Raw genomic sequence first — 25,942 nt, forward strand, 5'->3', positions numbered from 1 at the left:
AAAAGAAAAGTTGAAATTGAGGCAGGGTGCAATCCCTTTGGAAGGCTAAGGCAGGCAGATCACTTGAGGCCAAGAGTTAGAGACCAGCCTGGCCAACAGGGTGAGACACTATAATAAAAAAATACAAAAAATTAGCTGGGCATGGTGGCAGGTGCCTGTAATCTCAGCTACTCAGGTGGCTGAGGCAGGAGAATCACTTGAACTCAGGAGGTGAGTTGAGTGAGTTGAGGTTGCAGTGAGCTGAGATTTCACCACTGCACTCTAGACTGGACAACAGTCGGACTCTGTCTCAAAAAAAAAAAAGTTGAAAAAAAGTGCTGGCAAGAAAATTAAACCATATTTATAAAACTTTCATTTTAATGCTCACTAAAATGGACAAAGAAAAACTACTAGGTGTTAAAACACATGCTCTGAATGAAGAGACCCCCTCCCACAAACAGGCTTTCTATGAGCAACATGGCTGTTTATTCTGGGTGTGGGCAGGCTAAGTCTGAAAAGAGGGTCAGCTGAGGGCGGTGGGATAGGAGTTGGTTTTATAGGTTTGGGGTAGGCAGTGGAAAGTTACAGAAGTTACAGTTTAGGGCGGTTTCACCCAAACTGGGAGGGGGTCAGAGGGTCTGGAGTCATGAGGTTGGCCAAGGTTTGTTACAAAGTCCAATTGCCTTAGTTGAGGCAGGAATAAGGAACAATATCTCAAGTTAATTAGGCACCTCAGGGGTTGGTCATTCCTTCTCCTTTTGTGGTTTTCCAGTTATTTCAGACTATTTCCAGGAACTCATCTGGAGGTATATGTGCAGGTCACAGAGGTTACTATGCAGTCCATGGCACTGTCAGCCGAAAAGACCTTACATTAAAGAAGAAAATAACATACACATGAAACTAAAAAAGGCCCCAGATTCATGGTACAAACACTGAAAAGCACAGGCAAACGTGAAGAGAGTATCCTACCTTGGGACTCACATGCAGCTCTCAGCTCTGGCACCCAGGGCAAGGTAGAGGTGATGGCAAGTACAATTCTGAAAGGCCCAGTCCTAGATGGGTGCTTGAGGGACAGAGTTTACTGGATTCTGAGAGGAAGGCAGGATCCTTCTATTTTAACCTGAGTTATTTGATTAGATCTGGAATAGACATGAGAGGATATGAATTCACAGTGTTTCATATTAATGTTTGGATTTTACGTCTGCCTAAGTAACTTTCTAGCCCCTGGGGAGGGGCAAAGGAAGAAAAGATGAGGATGAATGACCAGAAATGTGGGTTCCCTGCTCGGCTGTGTCAGGATAGCTTGATCCTCAGTCCCGCACAGGCCCACTTTCTGGCATGCTGGAGCAGAGAAACCGGAGGCACCCTGGGACAGGCACAGCCCCAGGCTTGGGGGGCTTTTCCAGCCCTGTCTGTTTACCCACATATGGGAATGTTTGCTTTTCTATTTTTTACCTCAAATGCATAACGTTGGTTTGACCAAACTCTCAGATTCACGGCACACTGTCATCATTGGTAAGTGATGGTTTGCTGCTGTTTTTAATAGTTGGTAAAGTGAACACCCAGTTCATTCTTCTCTTCTCTCATTAACTCCTGGATTCCTGCCTGCCGCTGTCAATCAGGATGCCCTACATTTTTCTTGATGTGAAGCACAGCCTGGAGTATATTTCCTAAAACAGATCAACCTCTGCCTCTTGGGTTCAAGCGATTCTCCTGCCTCAGCCTCCTGAGTAGCTAGGACTACAGGCATGCACCACCATTCCCAGCTAATTTTGTATTTTGAGTAAAGGCGAGGTTTCTCCACATTGGTCAGGCTGGTCTTGAACTCCAGGCCTCATGTGATCCACTGGTCTTAGCCTCCCAAAGTGCTGGGGATTAGAGGCACGAGCCACTGCGCCTGGCTAAAACAGCTATTTAAATAAAATCCGAAAAGAGCACCATGCTGACTTAACCATGTTATGAGGTGAGTAAAACAACGCTGATTTTTAAAGCTGTATGTATTGGCTTGGCACTATACAGATGGATCACCTGAGGTCAGGAGTTTGATACCAGCCTGGCCAATATGGCAAAACCCCATCTCTACTCCAAATACAAAAATTAGCTGGGTGTGGTGGCACACACTTGTAATCCCAGCTACTTGGGAGACTGAAGCAGGAGAATCCCTTGAACCAATGTCTTAAGACCCATATCTGGAAATGCAGCAAATTAATTTTGCTCTTCTTTCTTCCTTCCTTTTTCTTTCTTTCTTCTTTCTTTTTCTTTCTTCTTTTTTTCTTTCCTTCTTTCTTTTCTTTCTTCTTTCTTTCTTTTTTTTTTGAGATGGAGTTTTGCTCTTTTTTTCCCAGGCTGGAGTTCAATGGCACAATCTTGACTCACTGCAACCTCTGCCTCATAGGTTCAAGCAATTCTCCTGCCTCAGCCTCCTGAGTAGCTGGGACTACAGGCGTGTGCCACTATGCCCGGCTAATTTTTTTGTATTTTTAGTAGAGATGGGGTTTCACCATTTGGCCAGTCTGTTCTCGAACTCCTGACCTCAGGTGAATCCTCCCACCTTAGCCTCCCAAAATGCTAGGATTACAGGTGTGAGCCACCATACCTGACCTTTGCTCATATTTCATTGGCAAGGCTGTGATCATACAGTCACACCTGACTGCAAGAGACTTAGAAATGTAGCCTCACTGGGCTGCCATGTATGCAACTATAACTATTATTATGCAGGCAAGAAGAAGGAAGGAGAGAATGAATTTTGATAGACAACTAGCAGTATGCCCTATAGAGAGGGTAGGACTTCCTTTAGAGAAATTGAAAACTGATAATTGCTGAGATCACCCATGCAATAATTAGTGAATGTGCAGATAATGAAAAAATGCATTATATGTAAGTTAATCCAAGCTACACAATTGAACTAATTAGCTCCTATAAAACAGTTAATGCAGGAAAAAGAAAACTTAAATTCCAGTCAGCATTATTATTGGAAAATGAAAGATGGTGTGAAAAAGATGCATCCATAGAACAAGAATTCTTTGGGTAAAAAAACACCAAAAAGCAGAATGGACCCCACTAGAAATCATGCATATTAATTAGAATAAAAAATTGAGGAAATCTCCAAGTTTACAAAAGGGAGAAATTGTGTAAATGATGAGAGAAACAATAGAAAACAATGGATCCAGAACAAATATCTAGGAGAAAATACAGTAATGATTTTTAAAATAATAGAAAATTCTGATTGTGAAAGTGTGGTTGAGTAGATAACTTGACTCCTGCTGAATCACAACTAGATCCCAGTATTATGTCAATAATTTTAAAAATATTTTTTTAAAAATTTGTTTCATTTGCTGCCTGCTTTGTCTGACAAACGCTTTTTAATGCATTATTGGGTTGCTAAAAAGTAAGGGAAGTTAAACTTGCATTTCTTTCTCTTTTCTTGAGAAGGAGTTTCACTCTTGTTGCCCAGGCTAGAGTGCAGTGGCACGATCTTGACTCACCGTAACCTCCACCTCCTGGGTTCAAGTGATTCTCTTGCCTCAGCCTCCAGAGTAGCTGGGATTACAGTCATGCACCACCATGCCCAGCTAATTTTTGTATTATTAGTCAAGACAGGGTTTCACCATGTTGGTCAGACTGGTCTTGAACTCCCGACCGCACGTGATCCAGCGAGGCAACATTTTTAAGGTCCCAGTTTATCAAGGGTCATTGAGGGATGTAGAGCAATAGAAAGTCTACTTAGGCTCTGCTGGTGAGAGAACCAGCAAAGGATAAGTAGGCCATTTTTGGAAACATTTTCTCATTATTTAGTAAATGTGATGATCCACACACCCTATGACACACTAAATCCACCCCTAGGGATGTGCCCTAGAAAAACTCTTGCCCACGTGTGCACCAGGAGACAAGAATGTCGGAGCAAAAACCTGCAAGCAATTGAATGTCTGTTGACAATGGTTGTTTCATATAACAAAATATAACACACCAGGACAAATGGATGAACTAAAGTTACAGGCAATCCATATGCATTAATTTCACAAATAATGTTGGGTGGGAAAAGCAGATTGCAGAAGAAAATGTATGTATACTGTTTATGTAAAGCTAAAAAAATCAGCACAGAGCTGAGCCCAGTGGCTCATGCCTGTAATCCCAACACTTTGGGAGGCTGAGGCAGAAGGATAGCTTGAGGCCATGAGTTCAAGACAAGCCTGGGCAACATGATGAAATCCCATCTTCACAAAAAAACAAAAACCCCTAAGAAAAACAAAACATCTTAGACAAATGTATGTAATGCCTATGTCAAATTGTATTAAGTTGCTGACAAGGGAAAATAGTAAGAAAACAAAGGAGTGTGCCAGCTCCATGGAAAGTTGCTGCTGTGGATCTACAGGAAATACGCTGAGAGCCAGGTCTGGTCAAGAGCCAAGAGAGCTGCTGACAGCAAAGTGAGAGAGATCAGGCCTCAGAAAGGAAAAGAGAAAGTTGCCTGGCAAGTGAGAAGCAACTGGAATGCTCTGTAACATTCTCTATAAATCTCCAAGTACTCTCACTAGCAACATCTTAAAGTGTGTGTATTTTGGCCAAGCATGGCGGCTCACACTGTAATCCCAGAACTTCGGGAGGCCAAGGCAGGTGGATCACCTGAGGTCGGGAGGTCAAGACCAGCCTGACCAACGTGGAGAAACCCTGTCTCTAATAAAAATAAAAAATTAGCCGGCATGGTGGTACATGCCTTACATGCCTGTAATTCCAGCTATTTGGGAGGCTAAGGCAGGATAATTGCTTGATCCCGGGAGGTGGAGGTTACAGGGAGCTGAGATCGCGACATTGCACTTCAGCCTGGGAAACAAGAATGAAACTGTCTCAAAAAAATAAATAAAAGTGTATTTTTTTTTTTACTTTTATTTTATGTTAGGGAGTACATGTGAAGGTTTGTCACATGGGTAAATTCATGTCTGGAGGGTTTCCTGTACAGCTTATTTCAATACCCAGTCAATAGTTCTTTTCTGCTCCCCTCCCTCCTCCCACCCTCCAGCAGGCCCCGTCTTTGTGTTTATAAGTATTTAGCTCCCACTTAATAAGTGAGAGTATGCAGTATTTGATTTTCTTTTTCCTTTTTTTTTTCTTTTTGAGTCAGCGTCTTGCTCTGTCACCAGGCTGGAGTGCAGTGGCGTGATCTCGGCTCATTGCAACCTCTGCCTCCCAGGTTCAAGCAGTTCTCCTGCCTCAGCCTCCTGAGTAGCTGGGATTACAGGCATGCACCACCATGCCCGGCTAATTTTTGTATTTTTTGTAGAGACGGGGCTTCGCCATGTTGCTCAGTCTGGTCTCGAACTCCTGACTTCATGACCCACCTGCCTCGGCCTCCCAAAGTGCTGGGATTACAGGCATGAGCCACTGTGCCTGGCCTGGTATTTGGTTTTTTCTTCCTGCATTAGTTTGCTGAGGATAATGGCCTCCTGCTCCATCCATGTTCCCACAGAAGACATATCTTGTTCTTTTTTTTTTTAATTGATCTTGTTCTTCCTCTTTTTTTTTTTAATAGAGGTGGAGTGTCACCATGTTGGCCAGGTTGGTCTCGAACTCCTGACCTCAGGTGATCCACCCATCTCGGCCTCCCAAAGTATTGGGATTACAGATGTGAGCCACCACGCCTGGCCGATCTTGTTCTTTTTTATGGCTGCAAAATGTGCGGTTCTTTTTATTTGAGTGCAAAAAAGCATTACATTTAAAGCATAAATATTTGAAATGTATGGCAATTTTATAATTGTCATTTCTTTTTTTAGTATATCAGGAACCTCAAAAAGTAAAAAAAAAAAAGGAAGTGGCTTGTGCCTCCCTTGTCTTTGGAGCCACTCTCACTAGAACTTTAATTTTTTGTTTGGTACCCTCCTTTCATTGTTTGAATTTTTTTTTTTTTTTTTTGAAATGGAGTCTTGCTCTGTCGACCAGGCTGGAGTACAGTGGTGAGATCTTGGCTCACTGCAACAGTGAATCACTTGAAGGAGAATTAATCGTTCAAGTGATTCTCCTGCCTCCCGAGTAGCTGGGATCACAGGCATGCACCACCACGCTCAGCTAATTTTGTATTTTTATTAGAGACAGGGTTTGTCTATGTTGGTCAGGCTGGTCTTGAACTCCCGACCTCAGGTGATCCACCCACCTCAGCCTCCCAAAGTGCTGGGATTACAGGCATGAGCCACCACACCTGACTTGAATTTTATTTTTTCATGTATGTGAACTTTCTTTAAAAATTAAGTGTGTGTGTGTGTGCGTGTGTGTGTAGATATCTGTAGATCTATTTTAAGGAATTGGCTCATACAGTTGTGAAGGCTTGGCAAGTCTAAAGTCTGCAGGGTAGGCCAGCGGGCTGAAAACCTAGGAAAGAGTTGCAGTTTGAGTCTAAAGGCATTCTGCCAACAGAATTGGGGAGGTCAGTCTTTTACTATACAGTATATAAAGACCTTTAACTAATTGGATGAAACCCACCTACATCAGGTTTACTCAAAGTCTACTGATTTATACTACCCAAAGCATTCCAGGGATTCAATGCAGTCCCTATCAAAATACCAGTCGTTCTTCCAAGAAATAGAAAAAAAAGGCCGACCTCAGTGGCTCACACCTGTAATCCCAGCACTTTGGGAGGCCAAGGTAGGCAGATCACCTGAGGTCAGAGTTCAAGACTAGCCTGACCATCTCTATTAAAAATACAAAATTAGCTGGGCATGGTGGGGCATGCCTGTAATCACAGCTACTCAGGAGGCTGAGGCAGGAGAATTGCCTCAGCAAAACCAGGAGGTGGAGGTTGTAGTGAGCCGAGATGGTGATGTTGCATTCCAGCCTGGGCAACAGGAGTGAAAGTCTGTGTCAGAAAGAAAAAGTAAGAGAGAGAGAGAGAGAGAGAAAGAGAAAGAAGAGAAGGAAAGAAGGGAGGGAGGGAGGAAGCAAGGAAGGAGAGAAGAAAGAAAAGAGATCCAAAAACTTATATTAAACCACAAAAGACCCCAAATAGCCAAAGCAATCCTGAGCAATAAGAGCAAAGCTGGAGTCATCACACTACGTGACTTCAAATTCTACTACAAACTATAGTAACCTAATCAGCACAGCACTGGCATAAGAACAGACCCACACACCAATGGAACAGAATAGAGAACCCAGACAATATCCATGTATTTACAGACAACTCATTTTGACAAAGGCACTGAAAACATACAATGGGGAAAGGCCAGTCTACAACAAATGGTGCTGGAAAACTGAATAACCACATGCAGAAGAATGAAACTAGAACCTTATCTCTCACCATACACAAAAATCAAACCAAAATGCATTAAAGACTTAAATCTAAGACCTGAAACTATTAAACTACTAGAAGAAAACATGAACGAAAAACTCTAGGACATGGATCCGGGCAAAGATTCCTTGTGTAAGACCTCAGAAGCGGCCGGGCGCGGTGGCTCACGCCTTTTGGAGGTGGCTCACCTCCCAAAGTAATCCCAGCACTTTGGGAGGCTGAGGCAGGTGGATCACGAGGTCAAGAGATAGAGACCATCCTGGTCAACATGGTGAAACCCCGTCTCTACTAAAAATACAAAAAAGTAGCTGGGCATGGGGGCACGTGCCTGTAATCCCAGCTACTCAGGAGGCTGAGGCAGGAGAATTGCCTGAACCCAGGAGGCAGAGGTTGCGGTGAGCCGAGATTGCACCATTGCACTCCAGCCTGGGTAACAAGAGCGAAACTCCGTCTCAAAAAAAAAAAAAAAAAGACCTCAAAAGCACATAGTAAGATGAAGGCATCTAGTTAAAAAAAAAAAAAAAAGGCCGGGCGCGGTGGCTCAAGCCTGTAATCCCAGCACTTTGGGAGGCCGAGGCGGGTGGATCACGAGGTCAAGAGATCGAGACCATCCTGGTCAATATGGTGAAACCCCGTCTCTACTAAAAATACAAAAAATTATCTGGGCATGGTGGCGCGTGACTGTAATCCCAGCTACTCGGGAGGCTGAGGCAGGAGAATTGCCTGAACCCAGGAGGTGGAGGTTGCGGTGAGCCGAGATCACGCCATTGCACTCCAGCCTGGGTAACGAGCGAAAACTCTGTCTCAAAAAAAAAAAAGCACAAGCAACCAAAGCAAAAATAGACAAATGGGATGACATCAAGCTAAAAAGCTTCTGTGAGGCTGGGCGTGGTGGCTCACGCCTGTAATCTCAGCACTTTGGGAGGCCGAGGTGGACGGATCACCTGAGGTCAGGAGTTCAAGACCAGCCTGGCCAACATGGTGAAGCCCCATCTTAAAAAAAAAAAAGAATTAAAAAAAATAAAAATAAAATTTTTAAAAAAGCTTCTGTGTAGTAAAGGAAACATCAACAAAATGAAGAGACAACCCACAGAATGAGATAAATATTTGCAAGCTACCCATCTGATAAGGGATTAATAGCCAGACTATATAAGGAGCTCAAGCAACTCAATAGCAAAAAATAAAAAATAAACTGGATCAAAAAATGGGCAAAAGACCTGAACACTTTCCAAAAGAAGACATATAAATGACCAACAGGTGTATAAAAAGATGTTCAAAAAAAAAAAAAGAAAAGATGTTCAACATCAGTCATCAGACAAATGCAAGTCAAAACCACAATGAGATATCTCACCCTAGTTAAAATGGCTTTTATAAAAAAGACAGGTAATAATAGATGCTGGTGAGGATGTGGAGAAAGAGGAACCTTTGTACATTGTTGGTGAGAATATAAATTGGTACAACCACTATGGAAAACAGTAGGGAGTGTTCTCAAAAAACTAAAAATAGAACTACCATAAGCTCCAGCAATTCCAGTACTGGGTATATATCCAAAATAAAGGAAATCAGTAGATCAAAGCCATATCTGCACTCCCATGGTTATTGCAGTAGCATTCAGAGCCAAAATATGGTATTACCCTAAATGTCCATCAATGGATGAATGGATAAGAAAAATATGGTACATATACACAGTGGAATGCCTATGCAGCCATAAAAAGAATGAGATCCTGGCTGGGTGCGGTGGCTCATGCCTGTAATCCCAGCACTTTGGGAGGCCAAGGTGGGCGGATCACGAGGTCAGGAGATCGAGACCATCCTGGCCAACACAGTGAAAACCTGTCTCTACTAAAATGAAAAAAATTAGCCAGGCATGGTGGTTCGCACCTGTAGTCCCAGCTACTTGGGAGGCTGAGGCGGAGGAATCTCTTGAACCCAGGAGGTGGAGGTTGCAGTGAGCCAAGACTGAGTCTCTGCACTCCAGCCTGGTGACAAAGCAAGACTCTGTCTCAAAAAAAAAGAGAGAAAAAAGAATGAGATCCTGTCATTTGCAGCAACATAAATGGAACTAGAGGTTGTTGTGTTAAGAGAAATAAGCCAAGTACAGAAGGACAAATGTTGCATCTTCTCAGTCATATGTGAGAGTTAAAGAGTGGGTTAGGAGATTGAAATTTTAATCTCATCTTAAAAATACCTTCATGGTAGTATCTAGAATATCTAACCGAATATCTAGGTACCACGGCCTGGCCAACTTGACACATGAAATTAACCATCACATAAGTTCTGGACCAAAAGATGCTTTTCATTGTCAATCAGATGATCATATAAAACATCTTCTGTAAGCCCTGGGCCCAGGGAGTGGCAGCATATTAGATGGGGTCAGTCTCCATTATAATCATCTGTGGCCATTGCTGGATATATCCTAAGTCTAAAAAAAAAAATTATCCTTGACCTTTAAATGTGTATTTTTTTCTATACATCACCATTTGTGATTTATACACTGACACCCCAAAAGTGCCTTTAAAGCCTGGATTTGGGCATTTGTATATCAGCAAATGAACCAACATTTCAAGTTGTCTCATGGCATACACAAGTATTAACTTGTGTGTGTGTGTTTGAATACTTTATCCCTTTTTGTTAAAGAGTGAAAAACAAACAAACACAACGGACAATGATATCAATAATACAATGAAGACATACATGGAAAACATCAGAAGTTTCCTGACCAGGCACAGTGCTTGCACCTGTAATCCCAGCACTTTGGGAGGCCAAGGTGGGAGGATCATTTGAGGCCAGAAATTTGAGACCAACCTGAGCAACATAATGAGAACTCTGTCTCTACAAAAAAATAATAAAAATTAGCTGGGGCTGATGGCATGCCTCTTTAGCCCGAGCTACTCCGGAGGCTGAGGTGGGAGGATCACTAGAGCCCAGGTGTTCAAGACTGTAGTGAGCTAAGATCATGCCACTGTACTCCAGCCTGGGTGACAGAGCGAGATCCTGTCTCTAAAAAACAAAACAAAAGCCTATACTAGACAGGTAAGTCCTGATGGTTGGGTTTGCGAAGGGGCAAACCTTTAGCATTGAGCTTCCGTTGAGCTTAAGCTTGAGACTGGGTGTTTATGGGTGCTATGCTGAGAATTTAAGTGTTTGTTTTCATGTCTGTTCTTCCCACTAGACTTTAAGCAGCTTTAGAACCAGGCTGTGTTCTTTGGCTTTGTGTTCCAGGATTTAAGCACACAGCCTGTCAGGAAGTATTTGCTCAATTGATGTTTGTTAACTGGAATTTTAAAACTTTATTTTCTCCTGGCCAGGCCCAGTGGCTTACACCTGTAATCCCAGCATTTTGGAAGGCGGAGGGGGGCAGATCACCAGGTCAGAGTAAGATTCTGTCTCAAAAAAAAGAAAACCCAAAAAACTTTATTTTCTCCTATAAAGCTTGTTCATTACAGAAGATTAGAAAACAAGCAAAATTATAATAAGAAAATAGAAATCAACTGAAATCCTATCACCCAGAGAATCATTTTCTTTTTTAACACACTCATACACATACATAACCAGAACTACATTGTACGTGTATATTGGAAATAGATGCTCGGTGACACAAAGAAAAATTAGCACTGAGATGAAGGATCTTTCAGCAACACAATTTTTACTTCCTGGACTGCAACTAGCCATTTGCCAGGAGAGTATAAAGAATAAAGGAAAGCAGACAAATTTATCCCTAATACATTTGGGTTCATCCTTACTGCTATGTCTGATCTCTGTTGGCTGGAGCCAGACCTCACAATCTAAACTAAACTCTGATTGGCTAACAACTTAAAACTTTTCTTTTCCTTTTTTTTTTTTTTTTTTTTTTTAAAGATGGGGTTTCACCATGATGGCCAAGCTGGTATTGAACTCCTGACCTCAGGTGATCCACCCACCTCAGCCTCCCAAAGTGCTAGGATTATAGGCATCAGCCACCGCGCCCAGCCAACTTAAAACTTTTCTAAACAGGTAAAAGCAATAGAGAGCTGGGACGTGCCTGTGAGCACATCCAGCACAGATATCTTGGTTAAATCACAAGGACATAGAATGTACTACGTGCCTGTAAGCATGTCTAACAGCTACATAGAATAGGGCTTAACAAAGTTATTAACACAATTATTCCTTAACAAGAAAGGAAACTTTAAAAAGGAACTTTTCTACTTCTCATGATGTAGTTCTCATCAACCCTTTTTCTCTCAATCTCATCTCATTACATATTATTTTAAAACAATTTTCAACTGCTGTTTCATTTTATGCCCTTAAGGTATACCATAATTTATGTAACAATTTATGTAACAAGTCCCCATTGATTGGAGTAAATATTTACCATTCTTTGCTGTTATAAATAATGATAAATGAATATTCTTATATGTTCATCTTGGTGTCTCTGATTATTATTATTATTATTTGAGACGGAGTCTTGATCTGTTGCCCAGGCTAGAGTGCAGTGGCATGATCTTGGCTCACGGCAACCTCTACCTCCCGGCAACCTCTACCTCCCGGGTTCAAGTGATTGGGGATTATAGGTACCTGGCTAATTTTTGTATTTTTAGTAGAGATGGTGTTTCACTATCTTTGCCAGGCTGGTCTCAAACTCCTGACCTCGTGATCCACCCACCTCGGCCTCCCAAAGTGCTGGGATTACCAGCATGAGCCATCACACCGAGCCATCTCTGATAATTTTCTAGAAGTGGAATTACTGGTTCAAACAGTTTGAACATTTTTAAGATCCTTAAAGCATAATACCAAATTGTTTTTCAAAAAGATCACACCAGTTTACACTTCCACCAGATGTGTAATAAAAGTACAAATACTCACCAAGGACACCCTGGCATGTCATTTCCCATGCTAGAATGCCTTGCCTTTATTTGTTGAAATGAACTTACAGAGTAACTGGTGTGTGCATGTGACCTAGACAGGTTGCCTTTAGTGCATAGATTTGTCAGTGTCCCACAAGGCGTTTTTTTCAATGATGTATCAGTTAGGATGATTTTGGTGGCATGTAATTGAAACTCTGACTCATATTGTCTTTTTTTTTTTTTTTTTTTTTTTTTTTTGAGACGGAGTTTTGCTCTTGTTGCCCAGGCTGGAGTGCTATGATGTGATCTTGGCTCACCACAACTTCTGCCTCCTGGGTTCAAGTGATTCTCCTGCTTCAGCTTCCCAAGTAGCTGGGATTACAGGCATAAACCACCACACCCAGCTAAATTTTTTTTGTATTTTTAGTAGAGATAGGGTTTCACCATATTGGCCAGGCTGGTCTCGAACCCCTGACCTTGTGATCCGCCTGCCTTGGCCTCCCAAAGTGCTGGGATTACAGGCGTGAGCCACCGTGCCCAGCTGACTCACGATGTCTTTAGCAGGAAGGACGCAGAAACAGGGTGGGCTCCAGGTGTGGAAAAGTTAATGGCACAATGAAGTCAAGAATTCAGGTTGTTTTTTTTTTTGATATAGAGTTTCATTCTTGTCACCCAGGCTGGAGTGTAAAAGTGCAATCTCAGAGTCACTGCAACCTCTGCCTCCCAGGTTCAAGTGATTCTCCTGCCTCAACCTCCCAAGTAGCTGGGACTACAGCTGCTTGCCACCATGCCCAGCTAATTTTTGTATTTTTAGTAGAGATGAGATTTCACCATGTTAGTCAGGCTGGTCTGGAACTCCTGACCTCAGGTGATCCGCCCCTCTCACCTCCCAAAGTGCTGGGATTACAGACATGAGCCCCCGTGCCCCACCAGGAACTCAGGTTCTTTTCATATCTCTCCTTCCCTCCTAGACACTGGCTTCCTCCTCAGACTGGCTGCAGGCATTTCAGGGCTGTATCAGAAGTAACAACGCCCGTGACCACCCAGGCTATGCATGTACACACAGACACACAAAAGCGCCCATGTAATGGTGACCCCAGAGCTGGACAACACAGTGGTCTTGGCAATGTCCAGAGGAGAAAAAAATCTCTTTCTATGGCTTTCTCTTAGGAGTAAGAAAGCTTCCCAGAAGCTTCCTATCTCTACTAAAAATACAAAAATTGGCTGGGTGTGGTGGCGCACACCTGTAATCCCAGCTACTTGGGAGGCTGAGACAGGAGAATCGCTTGAACCCAGGAGGCAGAGGTTGCAGTGAGCCAGATTGCGCCACTGCACTCCAGCCTGGGCCACGGAGTGGAACTCCATCTCAAAAAAAAAAGGAACAAAAATAATTCAAAGAAAATCTAGTTATGGATAGTGAGGTTTTTGTTAAAAGTTTTTTATATAATATATTATTGTTGCATTAAACATCTCTGGGAGAAATCTTCATTCTAGGATTCCAAATTGTTTCCTTAGAGTTATTTCCCAGAAGTAGAATTGTTTGGTTGAAGGGTACGTACATTTTAAAATTTTGTTTTTGTTATGGTATTACTTATATAAAGTGAATACATTTTAAGCATGATGAATTTCTGTGTGAACATCCAAGTAGCTGCTGTTCAGACTAAAATAGACCACTTCCATTTCCATCTCCCAGGAAGCCCCTCATGATCCCTCCTGTAATGTTCCCCCCACTCCCCAGCGATAACCATTGTTACCATCACCAGTGAGTATTTTGGCCTGTTCTTGAACTTCCTAGAAACGGTTATCAATGTGCACTCTTTTTTTTTTTTTTTAAGACAAGATTTCACCATGTTGGTCAAGCTGGTCTTGAACTCCCAACCTCAGGTGATCCGCCCACCTTGGCCTCCAAAGTGCTTGGATCACAGGTGTGAACCACTGCGCGCAGCTTTTTTTTTTTTCAGTGTGCACTCTTTTGTATCTGGCTTCTTCATCCCAACATACTGTCTGTGAGATTCACCCACATTTTTGCACATATCAGTAATTCATTCTTTTTTTCTGCAGGATACAATTCTGTGGTTTGAATGTACCAAATGTATCTGTTCTTCTTTAATAGACATTGGAGTTGTGGTTGGGCACAGTGGTTCATGCCAGTAATCCCAGCATTTTGGGAAGACGAGGCAAGAGGATCACTGAGGTTAGGAGCTCAAGATCAACCTGGCCAACATAGTGAAACCTTCTCGCTACTAAAAATCTAAAAATTAGCTGGATGTGGAGGTGGGTACTTATAATCCCAGCTACTTGGGAGGCTGAGGCTGGAGAATCGCTTGAACCCGGGAGGCAGAGGTTGCAGTGAGCTGAGATCATACCATTTCATTCCAGCCTGGGTGACAAGAGTAAAACTCCATCTAAAAAAAAAAAAGACATTTGAGTTCTAAAAAATATACATTCCAGTTTGAAGATATTACAAGTAAAACTTCAATTGAACGTTCTTGTCCAGGCTTTTGTTTGTTTTTTTTCTTTTTAGAGATAGGGTCTTGTTCTGTCACCCAGGCTAGAGTGTAGTAGTGTGATCATGGCTCACTGCCACCTCAACCTTCCGGGGTCAAGCACTTCTCCTTCCTCAGCCCCATAAGTAGCTGGGACTACAGGTGCATGCCACCATGTCCTGCTAATTTTTGTATCTTTTGTAGAGACGGGGTTTCGCCCTGTTGCCTAGGCTAGTCTCAAACTCCTGAGCTCAGGAGATCCTCCTGCCTCAGCCTCCCGAAGTGCTGGGATTACAGGCGTGAGCCACTGTGTCTGGCCTTCTTGCATAGGTCTTTTGATGGACATGTGCTCTTATTTCTGATGGCTGTATACCAAGGAGGGAAATTGCTGGTGGCTCCAGATTTAGCCTTGGTTTTCCAAAGTGGTTGAACCAATTTATCTACCGCCCAGTAATGCATGAGGATTCCAGTTACACCCTATTCCCACCAACATTCAGTACGATTGTTGAGTCTCATCTTAGTCATTCTGGTGGATGTGCAGTGGGATCACACGGTGGTTTCCATTTGGATATATGTATTTTATTATAAAAGTAATATATTTTTATATATGTAGAAAATTTAAAAAGTGCAAGAAAGAATAAACTAGCAGCTGGGAGCGGTGGCTCACACCTGTAACCACAGCACTTTGGGAGGCCGAGGCAGGCAGATCATGAGTTCAGTTTAAGATCAGTCTGACCAACGTGATGAAACCCCATCTCTACTGAAAATACAAAAATTAGCTGGGTGTGGTGGTGCGCACCTGTAATCCCAGCTACTTGGGAGGGTGAGGCAGGAAAATCCCTTGAACCCAGGAGGCAGAGGTTGCAGTGACATGAGATCACACCACTACACTCCAACCTGGGTGAGCGAGACTCCATATCAAAAAAAAAGAATAAACTAAATATCATTTGTACCCTATCATCCCTGCCCTCCACAAAGCTTTATTGGATTGGGGTATTTATGTACAATTTTAAGGTTGTACTGATTTATACTCCCACCAGCCGTGTATCCCCTTTTTTTCTTAAACTGGAATTATTTTAAAATTTGTCAATTTTGGTATCTCATTATGGTTGTTTATTATTTCTTTTTTTTATTTGAAGTTGGACTTTAAAAAATTTTGCCAGGTGTGGTAGTGTGCACCTAAAGTCCGAGCTACTGGGGAGGCTGAGGCAGGAGGACTGCTCGAGCCCAGGAGTTCAAGGCTGCAGTCAGCTCTGATTGCACCACAGCACTCCAGCCTGGGTGACACAGCAATGTATGTCAAATGTATTATAGATATTGTTATATATATATTTTAAAAGGCTGGATGTGGTAGCTCATGCCTGTAATCACAGCATTTCAGGCTGAGGCAGGATTGCTTAAGGCCAGTAGTTTGAAACCAGCTTGGGCAACGTAGTGAGACTCCATCTCTCTAACTTTTAAAAAAATGTTAATTGCTCTTTATATTACCTTTTAAATAAATTGTCTCATTTCCTTTGATGAAACAGATTTTGATCATCATACCTAACAAAAACAGCATCAAAAAAGTTTACATGATAATCTCATATGTTACTAGATATGCAAACATTCTAAATACAATTTTAGCAATCAGAATATAATATAGATTTTAAAGGAACAACTGGGTGTGGTAGTTCACACCTGTAATCCCAGCACTGTGGGAGGCTGAGGTGCAAGAAGGGATTGAGCTCAGGAGTTCATACCCAGGCAACACAGTCAGACCTCATGCATACTAAAAATAGTCCCAGCTACTCTGAAGACTGAGGCAGGAAGATCGCTTGAGCTCAGGAGATTGAGGTCAGTGCTATCTATGATCATGCCACTGCACCCCAGCCTGTGTGACAGAGTAAGACCCTGTCTCAAAGAAGAAGGAAAAAAACATATACTTTTTAACCAGTTCTGTTTCTTTCCCCCACTAAAACTCAATTGTCCACATAACCAATAATATTATTCGAAAAAATTCGTATAATTATTTCCACAAATGTCAAAAGGGAATTCTTCAGGAAACTCTCCCTAAAAGCAATAAAAGGTTGCCTCTTTAACATGACAAAAAGGCTTTATTAAAAACCAAAAGTCAAAATTACACTTAATGGAGAACATGAATTATTCCTCCTTAAAACACGAAGGAGACAAGGATATATTATCACCACTATTCAACTTAGCTCTAAAAATTCTGACAAAGCTATTTGAGAAGAGAAAGAAAGATATTCATAAAGAAAGGGAAGAAATAAAAGGATCATGTTATGCAAATGAAATGAAAAGCACCTCAAAATTACTAGAGATAATAAATGAAGGCATCAAAGAAACAAGATAAAATACAAATTAATTTAGGACACTTTTCCTCTTGACAATAGTGCACTTCTCATGTTTGTTATTTCTTTCCATGCATCCCTTTCTGTTCTTATTCTTAAGCAAAGCTTTATGATTTTACGATTTATAAGCCCTGAACATTTTGTGTTAATCTTTTCTCAAGTATTTTAAAGTTTTAAAAATTGCTTTTATGAATGGAATCTTTTTTTGACATTGCATGTACTTTATTTTTCTTAAATGTGTAAAATAAGGCATTTTGGCCAGGCGTGGTGGCTCATGCCTGTAATCCTGGAGCTTTGGGAGGCCAATGCCTCCTCAGGTGGATCACCTGAGGTCAGGAGTTTGAGACCAGCCTGGCCAACATGATGAAACCCTGTCTCGACTAAAAATACAATTGGCTGGTCATGGTGGCACACGCCTGTAATCCCAGCTACTTGGGAGGCTGAGGAAGGAAAATCACTTGAACCCAGGAGGCAGAGGTGGCAGTGAGCCGAGATCATGCCACTGCACTCCAGCCTGGGCAACAGAGCCAGACTCTGTCTCAAAAAAAAAAAAGCACTTCTTTTGTAATATAATTATAACATAACATTTGAACTTATTTGGAATTGTCTTTCATTTCTGTTTTTTCTGTCACTTATAAACATCAGTTGTTCAAACGACTAATGATAGATGTATCTCACATAAGTATAGATGTAAAGTATTGTTTAAGAAAGTTTAGGTATTTATTTTTTTGGCTTTCATGTCTTTATGCTATTCCTACTTTTCTTCTTCTTCTTTTTTGAGACAAAGTCTTCCTCTGTTGCCCGGGCTGAAGTACAATGGCACAATTTTGGCTTACTGCAACCTCTGCCTCCCAGGTTCAAGTGATTCTCCTGCTTGAAAGCATTATGTTAAGTGAAATAAGCCAGTCAGAAAAGACTGCACGTTGTATGACTTAATTTAGATGCAGTGTCCAGAATAGGTAAATCTGGAGAAAAAGAGGGTAGATCATTGTGGTTGCTCACGGCAGGGAAGGATGGGGAGGTTGTGCGTTGGCAGCTAAATGGTGCAGGATTTCTTCTTGGGATAATGAAAATGTTCTAAAATTGATTGTGGTGATGATGGTGCAACTTTATGAATATATTAAAACTCATTGAATTGTACACTTTAATTGGATAGGATGTGATTTATATCTTGACCAGACTATTAGAAGAATAGTTAGTGCCAGGAGGGTAACTTCTCTACGCAAAGCCTTAAAAAGAAAAAAAAAAAAGGTGAATAGCATCATCTGGGGGCTCAGAAATGGGGAATCTCAGGCCTTTCCCAGTTTTTGTTTAAATAGTCAAGAGCCGACTGATATTGGTTTCCCAGACCCACTGAATCAGAATCTGCATTTGAACAAGATCCACAGGCAATTTGTATTTACAGTGAGGCCTGCGAAACACTGGACTAGACAGCACTGTACAGTGCAAAGAAAAAACTATCCAGGCTGGGTGTGGTGGCTCACGCCTGTAATCCCAGCACTTTGGGAGTCCGAGGTGGGCAGCAGATCACCTGAGGTTTGGGATTTGAGACCAGCCTGACCAATATGGAGAAACCCCGTTTCTACTAAAAACAATAGAAAAAATGGCGGCTCATGCCTGTAATCCCAGCACTTTGGGTGGCCAAGGCAGGTAGATCACTTGAGGTCAGGATTTTTGAGACCAGCCTGACCAACATGGTGAAACCCTGTCTCTACTAAAAATACAAAAACTAGCCAGAAGTGGTGGCACACACCTGTAATCCCAGCTACTTGGGAGGCTGAGGCAGGAGAATCGCTTGAACTCGGGAGGCAGAGGTTGCACTGAGCCAAGATTGCACCATAGTACAAGAGTGAAACTACGTCTCAGAAAAAAAAAAGATTTATGTGTGTTGTAGCATGGATCAGTAGTACTTCATTACCTTTTATGGCTGAGTCATATTCTGTTGTATGGATAGACCACATTTTGTTTATCCATTCATCAACTGATAGACATTTGGGTTGTTTATACTTTTTGGCTATTATAAATAGTGCTGCCATGAATATTTGTATGTAAGTTTTTGTGTGGACATGTGTTTTCATTTCTCTTGTGTATAAACTTGGAGTAGAATTGCTGGGTCACATGGTAACTCTATGCCTAACCTTTTGAGAAACTGCAGGACTGTTTGTAGAGTGACTGCACCATTTTGCATTCCCACCAGTGGCATATGAGTGAGTGTTCCAGCTTCTCACCACCTCACCAACACTTGCTATTATCTATCTTTATTATTATGGCCATCTTAATGGGTATTATATAATATCTCATTGGTTTTAATTTGCATTTCCCTGATAGCTAATAATGTTGAACATCTTTTCATGTGTGCATTGGCTTTTATTTATTTATTTTTGAGACAGAGTTTCCCTCTTGTTGCCCAGGTTGGAGTGCAATGGCGTGATCTCGGCTCACCACAACCTCCACCTCCTGGGTTTTAAGTGATTCTCCTGCCTCAGCCCCCCGAGTAGGTGGGATTACAGGCATGTGCCATCATACCTGGCTAATTTTTGTATTTTTGGTAGAGATGGGGTTTCTCCACGTTGGTCAGGCTGGTCTTGAACTCCTGATGTCAGGTGATCTGCCCGCCTTGGCCTCCCAAAGTGCTGGAATTACAGGCAAGAGCCACCATGCCTGGCCATTGGCTGTTTTTATATCTTCTTTAAAAAAATGTCTATTCAAATTCTTTGTTAATTTTTAAATTGGGTTGCCTTTTTATTATTGAATCACATCTTTTTTAAATGGCTGGTTGCAGTGGCTGACACTTGTAATCCCAGCACTTTGGAAGACTGAGACAGGCAGATCACTTGAGGTCAGGAGTTTGAGATCAGCCTGGCCAACATGGCAAAACCCAGTCTCTACTAGAAACACACAAAAAATTAGTCAGATATGGAGGCATATGCCTGTAATCCCAGCTACTCGGGAAGCTGAGGCATGATAATCGTTTGAACCTGGGAGGCTGAGGATGCAGAGAGCTGAAATCACACCACTGAACTCCAACCTGGGCGACAGAGTGAGACCTTGTCTCAAAATAAAAAATTAAAAGAACCATCCAAAAGCTGACTTTTTATCCATTTCCAAACCTGCTTTTGAAGCTGGACTTTTTTATTTCCTTCTTTTTAAAATTTTTACTTTAGAGACAGGGTCTCGATGTGGCACCCAGGCTAGAGGGTAATGGGATGATCACAGCTCACTGCAGCCTCAAACTCTTGGGCTAGAGCAAGTAATCCTTCCAGTTGGGCTCCCAAAGTGCTGGGATTACGGGTGCATGCCACTATACCTGGTCTTTTTTATTTCTCAGAATTGTATTTTAACATTCATATGAAGAGAACACACACGAGTTTAAAAGCAGAAGTTTCCTCTGACCTCAGCTGGCTTAGACAGAAGAAAGGTAAAGAAAGGCTATGTTCTGCAGGAGCTTTTAAAGAAATGGTGTTTAAAAGGTGTCACTTGTCAAAATGCAAATAGGTGGAAAAAATTAAAAAGGTGTTAGTTGGTTTTAGACTCTTTAAACAAAAACTTATGGCCTCAACCCAGACAGCCCCAGGCAGAAACAAGGACTAGATAAAAGGCAGGGAGAGTTGATCATTGACTCAATTAGGCTGGATCAATCTTGTCATTGAGTTCCCAAGGAAATTCAATTACAGGTCAAGTGCAGAAAGCCCTGTAATTGTGGCTTAAGCAGTAGAAATGACAGGTAGTCGATAGCAGCCTGGGGATGGGTTTGACTTCAAAGCCCCTGAATCTGGAGTGGAAAGAAAATGCAGGAGAATTGCTGAGAGGAAGAGGCTCCTGGAGTTGAAGAACCACCCATCAAGAGGTCTGCCCCAGGCCAAGGGGGCACTGGACAGACAGAGCACCAGAAATGGCACTACCACCCCTACCCACCGACCCAAGTACCCGAACTAACAGTGGGGACCCAGCAGCCAGAAGGGCTCATGTGTAGAACCTTCAAGCCTCATTAGGAGACTCCAGCACCAACATCTCCAGCTAAATTGAATTGTCTGTAAGGAGAGCAAAAGTCATGATGGGGGCCAGAGGTGACTCTCCAGGAATCCGTTTTCCCTGAGGGACTAAGTCTAAGAGAGTCATGGAAGTAACTGATCCCTCTAGTGTGACACAAATACTGCAAGAGAGTCTTAGAGTCAAAACCCAGAAGCCATAAAAACACTGATAAATTTTACTATGTTAAAAACAACAAGAAAAAGCTTTTGTATGGCAAAAAAATTATCAATATATTGTACTACAGTTTTGTAATATGTTACCATTGGGGACACTCGGCTAAGGATACATGAGATGGCTCCATATATATATATATATATATATATATATATATATATTTTTTTTTTTTTTTTTGAGACACAGTCTAGCTCTGTCACACCGGCTGGAGTGTAGTGGCATAATCTCGGCTCACTGCAACCCCACCTCCCAGGTTCAAGCGATTCTCCTGCCTCAGCCTCCCGAGTAGCTGGGATTACAGGCGCCCGCCATCATGCCCGGCTAATTTTCTGTATCTTTAGTAGAGACAGGGTTTCATCATGTTGGTTTGGCTGGTCTCGAATTCCTGACCTCGTGATCCGCTGCCTCGGCCTCCCAAAGTGCCAGGATTACAGGTGTGAGCCATTGTGCCCGGCTGGCTCCATTTTTTTTTTTAACCACTGTATGTGAATCTATACTTATCTCAAAATAAAATGTTTCATTAAAGTTATAAATAATGGCTGGGCATGGTGGCTCATGTCTGTAAATCCAGCACTTTAGGAGGCCAAGGCAGGCAGATCATGATGTCAGCAGTTTGAGACTAGCTTGGCCAACACGGAGAAACTCATCTCTACAAAAAATACAAAAAAAAAAAAAAAAAAAAGTAGCTGGATGTGGTGGTGTCCCCTGTAATCCCGGCTACTGGGGAGGCTGAGTCAGGAGAATCGCTTGAACCCGGGAGGCAGAGATTGCAGTGAGCTGAGATTGTTCCACTGCACTCCAGCCTGGGTGACAGAGCAAAACTTTATCTCAAAAAAAAAAAAAAAAGTATTCAGTTCTGGCCGAGTGTGGTGGCTCATGCCTTTAATCCCAGCACTTCAGTAGTTTGAGGTGATGGATCACTTGAGGTCAACAGTTAAAGACCAGCTGGGTCAACATGGTGAAACCCCATCTCTATTAAAAAAAAATACAAAAATTAGTCAGACGTAGTGGTGCACACCTGGAATCTTAGCTACTCTGGAAGCTGAGGCACGAGAATTGCTTGAACTCAGGAAGCAGAGGTTGTTGTGAGCTGAGATTGCGCTGCTGCACTCCAGCCTGGATGACAGAACAAGACTGTCTCAAAAAAAAAAAAAAATCCAGTTCTGTATTTTCATTTTTTACACAGCTGAGGAAAACTAAGATGAGAGTGGAGAATTAATTCCCTTGCCTAAGGATTTATAGGGAATAGTGTGAAAATAATCTCTGAAGCCCAGATTCCTCAATTTCTAAAGAAAGTGACTCTTCTGAAGTCCATCCTTATTGCTCAAGAGGCAGCACAGTTTGGATGAAGGAAGTGGGTTGCTTGTTGTGAGTCTAGCCTTCCAGAAGCCTCGTAGTCTCTGGACAACTGATCACCCTGCAGCTGTGTGGGTTACAGGCTGTGCATGGGATTTAGCTCCAGTGCCTTGGTCATCAGGACTCACAGGGCCAGAGGGTGGTCATTACTGAAGGGGCCGTAACACTGAGGTGATCCTTCCAGTCCCAGGAAGGCTGGAGAGGCCTATGGAGCCGGAGGGGACAGTTCATCCACTCAGGGAAAAGGGGGAAGAGAGCACTCCTCAGGGAAGTAGGGGAAGAAGGAAGACTGGTCAGCTAACCAAGGGCTATGCGTTTTTAATAATTTAAACCACTTTTAATGGAAACATTTCTAAAACCCTTCCTTCCAAAGCAGAACCCACTGAACATAATTTAACTTTCCCAGTGACTCAGTGCCATCATTATAAAAATAAATTACCGGGATTGTGGCACAGGTGACAGTTCTCAGGGGCTCCTGCAGGAGGAAGGTAAGGTCTTTGCCCCTCTCACTAATAGACTCCTCTTCTTTCTGAGGTCTTGCATTTGCTTTTGAGAGCCTGTCTGTCCTCTCTTTCAGCTGCCATTTCTGTGGGCTGGCAATGCCTGAGTCTCATTGAGGATTTGAAGAGTGAGAGAGCCCCTCCTCTATGTAAAACCTGTTGTTCTTTGAGGACCTCTCTGGGTCTCAGACTCTATGGTCCTCTCTGTTTCTCTTGATCAGGATTCATTGCTGCCTTCACAGCGGGCTCAGAGCAGATGCAAGTCCTATTCATTCAAGGCTCCTCAATCCCACTCTCCTCCCCCTGTGACTCACCCGCAAGCTCCCACCACTACACCACTACACTATATCTTCCAAACTTTTATGCTGTAGCCTATGGAATCCTGCCCAAGGCAAACAAATTTCTCTACATATTAATATGTTTAGCCACGTACAGCATTCACATAGTTAATCATCAAATGTACTAAAAAGTTCAAGGTGAAAAGAACAGCTCTACCACACCCTCCAGCACCAGCTCACCTTGCACAGGAAAGTCTCTTAATTGCTGCTTCTGGTTTTCTCCTTCTGAGGAAAACTAAGATGAGAGCGGAGAATTAATTTCCTTGCCTAAGGATTTATAGTGAATAGTGTGAATTTTTATAGTGAATTTTGTTTTGTTTTGTTTTGTTTTTTGGGGCGGAGTCTTGCTCTGTTGCCAGGTTGCAGTGCAGTTGTGTGATCTCACTTCACTGCAACCTCTGCCTCCTGGGTTCAAGTGATTCTCCTGTCTCAGCCTTCTAAGAAGCTGGGATTACAGGCTCACGCCACCACGCCCACCTAATTTTGTATTTTTAGTAGAGACAGGGTTTCACCATGTTGGCCAAGCTGGTCTTGAACTCCTGACCTCAGGAGATCCGCCTGCCTCAGTCTCCTAAAGTGATAGGATTACAAGCGTGAGCCACCAGGCCTAGCCTGTTTTTTGAATTTTAAATAATGTGCAAGAACTGCTATTTTTTTATTTGCTCATTTAAAAAATTATCTGTAGACTTCCTAACACGACACAGGTAATTTCTTGTGTACACACACATGCATGCAGCCACCTATGTACAAACATAGATTTCCCTCCCCTTTTTCTCCCAGTTTAGTTTTAATTTTCAGGTAAATCAATATTCCATGTTTACACGATTTCCACTATTGTCTTTCTATATTCAGTAGTTAAGTGTTCTGTGGTTGTGTTTCTTTTGTTTTTCATCTTTTTTATTTTCCAGGAGTTAGTAATTGCTTAGTGATTACTAGGCAATTTGTTTAGTTTGCTTGGTTGTCTGTGTACCTATCATTCATTCTTTCCCACATCTTCCTATCCTCCTATAACCTCTCGTTATTATTTTCCACATGATAAAACACATAGATAATAAATTGTATTCTGGTTGGGCAAAGTGGCACATGCTTGTAGTCCTAGCTACCTGGGAAGATTCCTTGAATCCAGAAGTTCCAGGCCAGCCTGGACAATGTAGCAAGACCCTGTCTCTACAAAAAATTTTTAAAATCAGCCAAGCGTGGTGGTGCACACCTGTAGTCCCAGCTACTTGGGAGGCTGAGGTGAGAGGATAGCTTAAACCCAGCAGTTTGAGTCTGCAGTGAGCTATGATTATGCCACTGCATAATGGCAGAATGCCTGGGCATCACTGTACTCCAGCCTGAGCGACAAAGCAAGCCCCCTATCTCTTTAAAACAAACAAACAAACAAACAAACTAGTTTTTTCCGTGGGGCACAGCGACTCACGCCTGTAACCTCAGCACTTTGGGATGCTGAGATGGGTGGATCACCTGAGGTTGGGAGTTCAAGACCACCCCGGCCAACATGGCAAAACCCCATCTCTACTAAAAATGCAAGATAATTAGCCATGAATGGTGGCGTGCCTATAATTCCAGCTATGCAAGAGGCTGAGGAAGGAATATAGCTTGAACCTGGAGGCAGAGGTTGTAGTGAGTGGAGATCATGCCACTGCACTCCAGCTTGTAGAGACAGGGTTGCACCATGTGGCCCATGGCTGGTCTCAACCTCCCAGGCTCGTGATCCACCCTCCTCAGGCTCCCAAAGGGCTGGGATCACCCTCATGAGTCACCGAATCCAACCTGTTTAACTTCTTGTTTTGTTTTGTTTTTTTGAGTAGGAGTTTCACTCTTGTTGCCCAGGCTGGAGTTCAATGGCACGATCTCAGCTCACTGCAACCTCTGCCTCCTGGGTTCAAGAGATTCTCTTGCCTCAACCTCCCGAGTAGCTGGGATTACAGGCACCCACCATGACACCAGGGTAATTTTTGTATTTTCAGTAAAGACAGAGTTTCACCATGTTGGCCAGGTTGGTGTTGAACTCCTGACCTTGTGATCTGCCCACCTCGACCTCCCAAAGTGCTGGGATTACAGGTCTGAGCCACCATGCCCAGCCACCTGTTTAACTTTTAAAGAAGCTGTCAAACTGTTTGCCAAACTGGTTGGGCCATTTTACTTTCCTATAAGCAATGTATGAGAATTTCAGTTGCTCCACATCCTCTCCAAAATTTGGTTTTGTCAGAATTTTAAATGTTAGCTACTGTGATAGGTATAATGCTATTATCGTTGTGTGGTTTGATTTTGCATTTCCCCATTGACCAATGCTGTTGCACATTTTTTGATATGGTTATTGGCCATTTATATCTTCTTTTGTGAGGAATGAGTCTGTTCAAATTTTTTGCCATTTGTTTATCTGGACTGTTTGCCTATTATTATTCAGTTGTAGGAGTTCTTTATATAGGGGGTGGGGAGGTAGCTGGGGTGGGGAGAAAAAGAAAAGAAAAGAGTTTTTTATATATTCTGGATACAATCCATGCTCGGTGGCTCATGCCTGTGATCCTAGCACTTTGGGAGGCCCAGGTGGGCAGATCGCCTGGGGTAGGGAGTTCGAGACCAGCCTGACCAACATGGAGGAGAATCCTGTCTCTACTAAAAATACA

Source organism: Callithrix jacchus, chromosome 5, assembly GCF_049354715.1.
Source record: "Callithrix jacchus isolate 240 chromosome 5, calJac240_pri, whole genome shotgun sequence".
Classification (NCBI taxonomy): Eukaryota; Metazoa; Chordata; class Mammalia; order Primates; family Cebidae; genus Callithrix; species Callithrix jacchus.